The following is a 12,859-nucleotide window of genomic DNA, read 5'->3' on the forward strand; positions in this document are numbered from 1 at the left end:
CCTAATTTTTTTGTGGCTTTTTCGTGGACTGTAGGTATGAAGAACAGACTCGATCTAAACTACGAAAAACTGTAAAATCTCACCACCTGCTGCTCGGTGAGATTTTACAGTTTTTCATAGTTTAGATCGAGTCTGTTCTTCATACCTACAGTCCATGAAAAAGCCAAAAAAATTAGGGTTAGTTCATCATATCCGAACCAATCTGAGCCTTTGCATAATCTTTTTAGGGTTTTGCTTTGTTGAATTTGCGGTTGCATCGTCGTGTCTAGTTGCTGGTCTTAGCGTTAGTCTTTTAGAGTTTCGAGTTCTGGTCATAAGTTGTCATGCCGCCACCGCACCATCATCATCGCCCCTGTCACCTACCACCACCGCTCCGAATCCGTATCCATATACCACCACCAATCCGTATACATATACCACCACCGATCCATATCCATATATTACCACCGCTGCCATATACCACCACCGCTGCCATATACCACCACCATATATCCTCCACCAATCCGAGTTCCTTGCATATTAGGTGTGTTTTTTAGATCCATCTAGATTCCGATTCGTGTTTCCTTGCCGGAGTAGGTTTCGGAAAAAAAAGAGTCCGGAAACCACCCTCCGTTTAGGCCCAAAATTTTTCGAAAACGCATTTTTCGAAAAAAAAAATCTGGCTATCCTATTTGTAGGTGTTTCTGAGTGTTTTGAGACAGGTGCCATTATAGGAAGTTTTTTTGACCCGTTTCCAGTTTTTGGGTCCGGGCAGTCGAAAAAACAAAAAAAAATTGGTCAAAAAAATTTCGTGCCCATCCTGTCAGTTTGACCTAGGAAGAGTTTTGAGACACTCGCCATTATAGTGATTTTTCGCAAAAAAAAGCAGCGCAAAAAAAAGAAGAGCGCAAAAAAAAGAGCGAAAAAAATTTCCAGAGTGTGCTTTTTCATTGTTTACGTGCAGCGCCGTGATTTTGTTAGTGTTCTAGGCTCGCGTCTCTAGCACGGTCTAGCCTAGGACCAGCACAGTACCGTCGTTGAGCGTTTATTCAACTTTGTATCTCTGAATTGATTATTGCTGACCCTTTTTGCTACCATATTATAAGCCTTCCCAGCTCCACATACATCTACGTCGTGCGTTTGACTCTCCCTGGTAATCGCTCTATCCAAGCTTTGAGAGTTTTGACTACAACGGTTGCCGATCACCGCCTGCTGCTAGGTAAGATCCTGCCTTGGACGAAATATACAAGATGCCACTTCATAAATTTCGTCCCGGGGCTATTATAGGTGCTGCGTCACCTTATTATTGGGCCAGGCCCATGTAATTTCGAAATACATAAGTATAGGCTATTTTTAGAGTCCGTATGTGTGGGGAAACAAGAGATAGGGTTGATTTCGGACTCCTCCACCAAGGGTCACGAAATTCCCCCCTCTTCCTCCATATATACAGCCCTTAGGGCATCGTTTAGACTTTGGGTTTTGTTTAGATTAAAAGTTCGCCATAGCTGCAACTTCGCGTACTTCGTTTGTGTTCAACGACCAGACAAAGGCGTCATAGAACCCCACCTTGATCAATAAAGCTTTCATCTTATATTCGCAATATCCAGATTGCAATCTTAGTTTCTTGCTTGTTCTTCGTTTGCTCGCAGGAAACAAACCCTCGTGGTCAGGTTGATCGTGCTCCGGCGTGGTCAATAACCTCTCGGAGTTGGTTTTGCGATTGCTAAGGCGCGACGTCCTCGCACGTTCGTAGTCGGATCGTCAAAGTCGACTGCCACCAAAGCGATATCCATCATCTCATCGAAAGACGGGACACCTTTGCCTCTATCAGTATGCGGGCGATTATGAGGATGAGGTTGATCAAAATTAGAACTACATGCACCCACCAGCACCACCACCAGCAGGTCGACCTCAGGTATATATTCGTAATGGTAGGCCTGCACCACCACCTCAGGTACGAGATGATGTGCATATTCCTAAACTGAAATTGAATATTCCACCATTTTTAGGGTAGATATGTTCCTGATATATATCTTACTTGGGAGTTAGAAACTGAACAACGTTTTACATGTTTACAATATCCCGAGGAGAGACGGGTTGCTGCTGCTGTTTGTGCTTTCACTAGTTTTGCATGTGTATGGTGGTCTGAACATTGTAGATTATATCCTATTCCAACTACTTGGGCTACTTTGAAAACTGGTATGCGTACGCGTTGGGTTCCACCATATTATCAACGTGAATTGCTTCAAAAATTGCAGCATTTAAGACAAGGGAAAAATTCTGTAGAAGAATATTATCAGGAATTACAAACTGGCATGATTAGATGTGGTATTGTTGAGGAGAATGAAGCTATGCTTGCACGTTTTCTGGGTGGATTAAATAGAGAGATTCAGACCATTCTAGACTATAAGGAGTATACTAATATCACTCGTTTATTCCATCTTGCTTGTAAAGCTGAACGTGAAGTGCAGGATCGACAAGCATTGGCGTGATCTAACTTTTCTACAGGCCGACCTTCATCATGGACACCGCGTGCATCTTCTACTTCAACTGCACCAGCACCTCAATCAGGTGCCTCCTCCAGTCGTGATACAAGAAAATAGGCACAACCACCATTATCTGCCAAGAGCGCACCTGCTGGGCCTGCACAGAGTTCTTCTTCTTCCATGGCATCAACAGGGCACACAAGTGATATTATTTGTCGTCGTTGTAAGGGAGGAGGTCATTATGCAAGAGAATGCAAATCTCCGCGTGTGATGATTGCTACCGCAGATGGTGGATATGAGTCCGCTAGTGACTATGATGAGGAGACTTTGGCTCTTATTACACGTGAAGAACATGGTGGAGATGATTCTGATCATGAGACGCAATACATGGCTCCTGAAGACGCTGACAGGTATGAATGTTTAGTTGCTCAACGTGTTTTGAGTGTGCAGGTCACACAAGCTGAGCAAAATCAGAGGCACAATTTGTTCCATACCAAGGGAGTTGTGAAGGAACGTTCTGTGCGCGTCATAATAGATGGAGGGAGCTACAACAACTTGGCTAGCATGGAGATGGTGGAGAAGCTTTCTCTCACCACAAGACCACATCCACATCCTTACTACATCCAATGGTTCAACAACAGCGGCAAGGTTAAGGTAACACGTACTGTTCGTGTGCATTTTAGTATCTCTACATATGCTGATTATGTTGATTGCGATGTGGTACCTATGCAAGCATGTTCCTTATTACTTGGTAGACCATGGCAATTTGATAAAAACTCTGTACACCATGGTAGAAACAATCACTATACTCTTGTTCATAAGGATAAAAAAATTACTTTGCTTCCTATGACTCCTGATTCCATTTTGAAAGATGATATTAATAGAGCTAATAAAGCAAAACAGGAGAAGAATAAGAGTGAAAATCAGATTGTGGCAAAAGAATTTGAGCAACAAATGAAGCCTAATAATAAACCATCTAGTGTTGCTTCTGAAATTAAATTGAAAAGTGCATGTTTATTTGCCACCAAATCTGATATTGATGAGCTAGATTTCAGCAAATCTGTTTGCTATGCTTTTGTGTGCAAAGAGGCATTATTTTCATTCGAGGACGTGCCTTCCTCTTTGCCTCCTGCTGTCACTAACATTTTGCAGGAGTTCGCTGACGTCTTTCCACAAGACGTGCCACCGGGATTACCGCCTATTCGAGGGATTGAGCATCAGATTGACTTAATTCCCGGTGCTTCACTGCCAAACCGTGCACCATACCGTACCAATCCAGAGGAGACGAAGGAGATTATGCGTCAAGTACAAGAGCTTCTCGACAAAGGTTATATACGCGGATCCCTTAGTCCTTGTGCTGTTCCTATTATTCTAGTGCCGAAAAAGGATGGTACATCACGTATGTGTGTTGATTGTAGAGGCATTAATAATATTACTATTCGTTATCGTCATCCTATTCCTAAGCTCGATGATATGCTTGATGAATTGAGTGGCTCTACAATATTCTCCAAAGTTGATTTGCATAGTGGATACCATCAAATTCGTATGAAATTGGGAGATGAATGGAAAACAACATTTAAAACTAAGTATGGATTATATGAGTGGTTAGTCATGCCTTTTGGGTTAACTAATGCACCTAGTACTTTCATGAGATTAATGAACGAAGTTTTACGTGCTTTCATTGGACGATTTGTGGTAGTTTACTTTGATGACATATTGATTTATAGCAGATCTTTGGAAGAACATTTGGAACATTTACGTGCTGTTTTTATTGCTCTACGTGATGCATGTTTGTTTGGTAACCTTGGGAAGTGCACCTTTTGCACCGACCGAGTACCTTTTCTTGGCTATGTTGTTACTCCACAGGGAATTGAAGTTGATAAAGCCAAGATTGAAGCTATTGAGAGTTGGCCGCAGCCCAAAATGGTCACACAAGTGAGGAGTTTTCTTGGCCTCGCTGGATTCTATAGGCGTTTGTGAGAGATTTCAGCACCATTGCTGCACCTCTCAATGAGCTTACAAAGAAAGATGTGCCTTTTCTTTGGGGTACCGCACAGGAAGAAGCCTTCTCGGTATTGAAACATAAGTTGACACATGCTCCTTTACTCCAACTTCCTGATTTTAATAAGACTTTTGAGCTTGAATGTGATGCTAGTGGAATTGGATTAGGCGGTGTGTTATTACAAGATGGCAAACCTGTTGCATACTTTCCTAAAAAATTGAGTGGGCCTAGTCTGAATTATTCTACTTATGATAAAGAATTATATGCTCTTGTTCGGACTTTAGAAACATGGCAACATTATTTATGGCCCAAAGAATTTGTTATACATTCTGATCATGAATCTTTGAAACATATTAAAAGTCAAGCTAAACTGAATCATAGACATGCTAAATGGGTTGAATTCATTGAGACTTTTCCTTATGTCATTAAACACAAGAAGGGAAAAGAAAATGTTATTGCTGATGCATTGTCTCGCCGCTATACTATGCTTTCACAACTTGACTTCAAAATATTTGGTTTGGAGACCATCAAAGATCAATATGTGCATGATGCTGATTTTAAAGATGTAATGCAGAATTGTAAAGAAGGAAGAATGTGGAACAAGTTCGTCGTTAACGATGGATTTGTGTTTCGTGCTAACAAGCTATGCATTCCAGCTAGCTCCATTTGTCTTTTGTTGTTGCAGGAGGCGCATGGAGGAGGATTAATGGGACACTTTGGCGTGAAGAAGACGGAGGACGTACTTGCTACACATTTCTTTTGGCCAAAGATGAGACGGGATGTTGAGCGTTTTATTGCTCGATGCACTACATGTCAAAAAGCTAAGTCACGACTCAATCCTCATGGTTTATATATGCCTTTGCCTGTACCTAGTGTTCCTTGGGAGGATATATCTATGGACTTTGTTTTAGGTTTACCTCGAACAAAGAAGGGGAGGGATAGCATATTTGTTGTCGTGGATAGATTCTCGAAAATGGCACACTTTATACCATGTCATAAACGCGATGATGCTGTTAATGTTGCTGATTTGTTCTTTCGTGAAATTATTCGCTTGCATGGTGATGAGGACATCAATACAATTGTTACACCCACAGCCCCTGCTGTTATACATACTGGACCAATTACTAGAGCTCGTGCACGCCAACTAAATTACCAGGTACTTTCGTTTCTTGGTAATGATTCTAATGTTCATGAGAATATGATGCTGCCTAAATTGGATACATTTGTTTTGCTTACAAATGAAGGGCCTAGCTTGGAGAAGGATGAACATTGGAGCAAGAACAAGCATGGAGATGATGGCATGCGCAAGGGAAACAAGAACGGAATTACAAGTGATGATTTCAGGACTTTGAAGCCACCATAATGGGTGCATGAAGCCTTGGACGAAATATACAAGATGCCACTTCATAAATTTCGTCCCGAGGCTATTTTAGGTGCTGCGTCACCTTATTATTGGGCCAGGCCCATGTAATTTCGAAATACATAAGTATAGGCTATTTTTAGAGTCCGTATGTGTGGGGAAACAAGAGATAGGGTTGATTTCGGACCCCTCCACCAAGGGCCACGAAATTGCCCCTCTTCCTCCATATATACAGCCCTTAGGGCATCGTTTAGACTTTGGGTTTTGTTTAGATTAAAAGTTCGCCATAGCTGCAACTTCGCGTACTTCGTTTGTGTTCAACGACCAGACAAAGGCGTCACAGAACCCCACCTTGATCAATAAAGCTTTCATCTTATATTCGCAATATCCAGATTGCAATCTCAGTTTCTTGCTTGTTCTTCGTTTGCTCGCAGGAAACAGACCCTCGTGGTCAGGTTGATCGTGCTCCGGCGTGGTCAATAACCTCTCGGAGTTGGTTTAGCGATTGCTAAGGCGCGACGTCCTCGCACGTTCGTAGTCGGATCGTCAAAGTCGACTTCCACCAAAGCGAAATCCACCATCTCATCGAAAGACGGGACACCTTTGCCTCTATCACTTTTCCTTATGTCATTAAACACAAGAAGGGAAAAGAAAATGTTATTGTTGATGCATTGTCTCGCCGCTATACTATGCTTTCACAACTTGACTTCAAAATATTTGGTTTGGAGACCATCAAAGATCAATATGTGCATGATGCTGATTTTAAAGATGTAATGCAGAATTGTAAAGAAGGAAGAATGTGGAACAAGTTCGTCGTTAACGATGGATTTGTGTTTCGTGCTAACAAGCTATGCATTCCAGCTAGCTCCGTTCGTCTTTTGTTGTTGCAGGAGGCGCATGGAGGAGGATTAATGGGACACTTTGGCGTGAAGAAGACGGAGGACGTACTTGCTACACATTTCTTTTGGCCAAAGATGAGACGGGATGTTGAGCGTTTTATTGCTCGCTGCACTACATGTCAAAAAGCTAAGTCACGACTCAATCCTCATGGTTTATATATGCCTTTGCCTGTACCTAGTGTTCCTTGGGAGGATATATCTATGGACTTTGTTTTAGGTTTACCTCGAACAAAGAAGGGGAGGGATAGCATATTTGTTGTCGTGGATAGATTCTCGAAAATGGCACAGTTTATACCATGTCATAAAAGCGATGATGCTGTAATGTTGCTGATTTGTTCTTTCGTGAAATTATTCGCTTGCATGGTGTGGCAAATACTATTGTTTCAGATCGTGATACTAAATTTCTTAGCCACTTTTGGAGATGTTTATGGGCTAAGTTGGGGACTAAACTGCTTTTTAGTACTACTTGTCACCCCCAAACTGATGGACAAACTGAAGTAGTCAATAGAACATTGTCTACTATGCTTAGGGATGTTTTGAAGAATAATAAGAAAATGTGGGAGGAATGCTTGCCGCATATTGAATTTGCTTGTAATCGTTCATTGCATTCTACTACTAAGATGTGCCCTTTTGAAGTTGTGTATGGTTTCCTACCTCGTGCACCTATTGATTTGTTGCCTCTTCCATCTTCGGAGAAGGTTAATTTTGATGCTAAACAACGTGCTGAATTGATTTTAAAAATGCATGAGTTAACTAAGGAAAACATTGAGCGTATGAATGCTAAATATAAACTTGCTGGAGATAAGGGTAGAAAACATGTTGTGTTTGCACCTGGAGATCTTGTTTGGTTACATTTGCGTAAGGATAGATTTCCTGATTTGCGCAAATCAAAGTTAATGCCACGTGCTGATGGTCCCTTTAAGGTGTTAGAGAAAATAAATGATAATGCATATAAACTTGAGCTGCCTGCAGATTTTGGGGTTAGTCCCACTTTTAACATTGCAGATTTGAAGCCTTATTTGGGTGAGGAAGATGAACTTCCGTCGAGGACGACTTCATTTCAAGAAGGGGAGGATGATGAGGACATCAATACAATTGTTACACCCACAGCCCCTGTTGCTATACATACTGGACCAATTACTAGAGCTCGTGCACGCCAACTAAATTACCAGGTACTTTCGTTTCTTGGGAATGATTCTAATGTTCATGAGAATATGATGCCTCCTAAATTGGATACATTTGTTTTGCTTACAAATGAAGGGCCTAGCTTGGAGAAGGATGAACATTGGAGCAAGAACAAGCATGGAGATGATGGCATGCGCAAGGGGAACAAGAACGGAGTTACAAGTGATGATTTCAGGACTTTGAAGCCACCATAATGGGTGCATGAAGCCTTGGACGAAATATACAAGATGCCACTTCATAAATTTCGTCCCGAGGCTATTTTGGGTGCTGCGTCACCTTATTATTGGGCCAGGCCCATGTAATTTCGAAATACATAAGTATAGGCTATTTTTAGAGTACGTATGTGTGGGGAAACAAGAGATAGGGTTGATTTCGGACCCCTCCACCAAGGGCCACGAAATTCCCCCCCTCTTCCTCCATATATACAGCCCTTAGGGCATCATTTAGACTTCGGGTTTTGTTTAGATTAAAAGTTCGCCATAGCTGCAACTTCGCGTACTTCGTTTGTGTTCAACGACCAGACAAAGGCGTCACAGAACCCCACCTTGATCAAGAAAGCTTTCATCTTATATTCGCAATATCCAGATTGCAATCTCAGTTTCTTGCTTGTTCTTCGTTTGCTCACAGGAAACAGACCCTCGTGGTCAGGTTGATCGTGCTCCGGCGTGGTCAATAACCTCTCGGAGTTGGTTTAGCGATTGCTAAGGCACGACGTCCTCGCACGTTCGTAGTCGGATCGTCAAAGTCGACTGCCACCAAAGCGATATCCATCTTCTCATCGAAAGACGGGACACCTTTGCCTCTATCACAAACACAGCACCAGCAAGCTCCGGCGCAACAGACACAAAAGCCAAAGCAATGGCGATAACACCGATGACACTACAGTTCATGCCAGATTCAGTGGCTCCAAGTCCGGCCAGCGAAAGAAGCCCTACAAAAGGAACGGCGGAGGACCATCCAGCTTGGACCGCATACTCGATCGTCCGTGCCAGATACATGGCACCCCAGACAAACCGGCAAACCATACTAATAGAGATTGCCGGGTCTTTAAGCAAGCCAGCAAGATAAATAGTGGAAACAAGGAAGGGGAATCGCAGAGCGAGGACGATGACAAGGAGCTCCGACAGCCGAACACTAGGGGGCCGAAGAAATTTCCCCCTCAAGTCAAAATGGTGATCATGATATATGCTTGACACATCCCCAAAAGGGAGCGCAAGCGAGCACTCAGGGACGTCTACGCGGTAGAGCCACTCGTCCCAAAACTCAATCCATGGTCGTCATTCCCAATCACCTTCAATCGTCGAGATCATCCAACTAGTATCCGGCATGGCGGTGCAGCCACACTGGTCCTCGACCCGATCATCGACGGATTTCACCTAACGCGAGTCCTAATGGACGGCAGTAGCAGCCTCAACCTGCTCTATCAGGACACAGTACGGAAGGTGGGCATTAATCCCTCACGAATAAAACCCACAAAGACTACCTTTAAAGGAGTCATACCAGGCGTAGAGGCCCGTTGTACGGGCTCAATCATGCTAGAGGTGGTCTTCGGTTCCCCGGACAACTTCCGAAGCAAAGAGTTAATCTTCGATATCGTCCCCTTCCGCAGCGGATACCACGCACCGCTCGGGCGAACCGTGTTTGCTAGATTCAATGTGGTGCCACATTATGCTTACATCAAGCTCAAGATGCCCGGTCCATGCGGCATCATTATAGTAAATGGAAACACGGAACGTTCCCTCCGCATAGAGGAGGACACCGCAACCCTAGCAGCGGAAGTACTAAGCGGCCTTCCCAAGCGGCACCATAATCCGGCCGCCGAGCCCCTGGACATCGTCAAGAATATCTGGACTACACTGCAACAGGGCAGCTCGGTTCGTCAAGAGCTGAATTAGTAATTCGGCCTCCGTCCCATCCCCGATAAGGAAATGGCATTTGTATAGCGCGTACATAACTACGCACACAAAACCCCATGGGTACTGACGGAGGCATAACTCGCTCTCGACCCACAGTGCGGCTTGACCAACCCTGGGATTTGCGCGCCTTTACTTTTCCTTTTCATTTCAGGTTTTTCCCTTTTGAAGGTCTATGCGGACGGCCTGCTCGTAGAACACACCAAGGAGACAAGGAGCTCTGGCATACAAGGGAATCCCGAGGTGGTCTCTACTAAATGATTTCCATACCTGTTTTACTTGCCCGCACGTAGCTCGCCCTTGGTGGCGGCATATTAAATAGCCTTACTTGCTTATCGCTTTACTTGCACAAAGTATGCCTCGACGTACTAATTACATCACAATGGTGAATAAATGGTGGCGTCAGCTTATTACTTAATTTTTCCTTTTTTCTCACCTTTGTACTTATTACTCATCGCACACGTACACCATGGTACGTATTACTACGCCAGGGGCTTCATTACTCCGCGCGTTACGGCCATAAAAGTCCGAACGCTTTTACAGTGCAGTTCGGCACCCCGAAATTATAGCATTATATGCATCGGCTCCGAATCATGTCTTTGGTCAATAGTTGGGTTGCCCTGTTCCTGTGCTTACTACCTTACGTTCCGCTATATCGGCTAGGGTAGTAAAGGGAGAACTACTGCAATTGTGTTCCGGTTCTTCTGGACGAGCACCTCAGTAGAGAAAGCCGAAAAGTGACTGTCATGATGCGGTGAGAGCTAGTCAGCTGTTCGAGAATTCCAAAATCGTTAGAGATTTTTTCCGCTTCTTGCGAAGAATCGATTCTCCCGATTAGGCGAGTACAACGCCCCTAGTTCGGCAATCCGAATACCAGGGGCTTCGCCGACTTTCTTAATAGTCAAGCTCCTATGGCTAAGTGCGGGCGGTAAAGGCCGCATAGTCTGATTGCCTTGTTCGTTGAACTAAACACCTCCTTTATGGACCGGAATGTGGAGTAAAGAGTTTTTAGATTTATCCTGAACACCCCCGTACTATCTACATGGGGGGAGAAGCCAACGACTGGTCAACCCTCAGATCTCATAAACGACCGCACAGGAGGTAAAACGTAAATCAAAAGAATTATGTTACATAACATCACCGTTGGATATTACAGGACAAGATAATACAAATTTTGTCATGGGAATATGACATCCTTCGAACATTGCTCCGCCACAAGGTGGGATCCCTCCAGGACACCATCAAAATAGAGCTCGGGTCGATGATGCTCCTTGCCCTCCGACGGCCCCTCGGTCATCATCTTCTTGGCATCTAGCTTTGCCCAATGCTACTTGACGCGGGCAAACGCCATACGCGCACCTTCAATACAGACCGACCACTTCACGGTTTCGAGCTGTGGCAGGCACTTGCAAGCCGATTAACAAGCCCGAAGTAGCTGCTTGGTACAGGCTCGGCAGGCCATAGCCGGACTATCAGGTCCTTCATGGCTAGCTCCCCCGACCTGTGCAGCTCGACCAACTGCTTCAGCTGGTCGCTAAAGGGCACCGGATGTTCGGGTCCAAGATATTGGGACCAGAATAGCTTCTCCATCGACATCCCTTCTTCGGCTCTATATTGCTTGGCAGCGTCTGATATACTGCGCGGCAGATCCATAAACGCCCCTGGAAAACCCAAATTCGGATAAGTACAAGGAACGTTTCTTCTACATACTTGCTTTGCATGGTGAAAGGCTTACCCGCCGCGATATTCTTGGCCACCTGAATTTCCTGGAGGGCGTTCTAGGCTTCGGCTCATGCATCCTGTGCACTCTGGCGGGCCTTCGCCAGTTCGGAATCTTGCGCCTTACAATCGCGCTCCAAGGACTCAAATCTCTCGATCGCGCCCTGGAGCTGTTGCTGCGCCTCGCCAACCCGGGCCTCGTGCTTCTCACGCGTGGCGCGTTCCTTGGCCGCTTTTCCTCGGCCTCGGCTAACGCCTTCTTGAGGGCTGCCACCGTGGTCGTGGCCCCTAATAACGTTTATGACACCTTAGTCCAGACGGACTATTCCTTTTTTCTTCTTAAAATGTACCCGCAGGTTACGGCATACCTTGCCTATCCTCCAGCTGCTTCTTCATGAGGCCGAGCTCCTCCTCGGCCTGCTCCAGCTTCCGCTTCAGTCCGAAGACCTCCGCAGCATGAGAGGTGGCAGCCTGCAGCGATACCTGCCTATTCACATAGACAACTTATGTTAGACTCCTGCGATATTTCTTCTTGATCCTCTGTTCGGCTTTTTTCTTCCCAAACACCAAACAGAGCATCAAGGGATAATTTCTATATTGTGATACTCTTCCTACAACCACATTACTTACCTCAAAGCCTGATAGAAGGCTAGTGCAGGCTTCGGTCAGTCCACTTTTGACGAACTGAACCTTCTCTATCACCGTGCCCATATGGGCGCGGTGTTCATCTACAATAGAGGTGCCTCACAGTGCCTCCAGTAGATTATCCGGAGCCTTTGGTTGGACAAAGGTCACCGGCGGAACAGGCACATTCCCTCCTTTCCGAGAATGCTGTTCGCTGGACTCTGGAGCCGCATAGATCTCCAGAATGGTATCCGGCTCCGGTCCGAAGAGAACTCGGCCCCCGTCACCAGTCCCCATAGGGGCTTTTTCCCCATGTGTCCAGCGACTGAAGAATCGTCCTGGGGCGCCACCCCGACGATCTCCAGAAGCTCGCCCCGGTCAGGGAAGGTCTTTTGCGACACCACCTCCTCGTCACCCTTGGGAGAGACGGAATGCGCAGGTGGCGGAGACATGCTAGCCATCTCCTTTGAGTCTAGCGATCCCTCTGTTGAGGATCACGGGGAGCCGTTGCGTGCCGGACTGCAATGACAAGGTTTGAGATACACTACAAAACCGGGAAAGCCGGACATTTTCAGATTCTGGTACTTACAAGGCGGCCCGAGGCTTGGTCCGGCGAGGTCGCTCCGGACTGCTATCAACATCCCACGCGGGGTTATCCGCGAGGGAGCCTTTAACCCTCTTAGACGCTTTCG

The sequence above is a fragment of the Triticum dicoccoides genome, chromosome 2A, assembly GCF_002162155.2.
Source record: "Triticum dicoccoides isolate Atlit2015 ecotype Zavitan chromosome 2A, WEW_v2.0, whole genome shotgun sequence".
NCBI lineage: Eukaryota > Viridiplantae > Streptophyta > Magnoliopsida > Poales > Poaceae > Triticum > Triticum dicoccoides.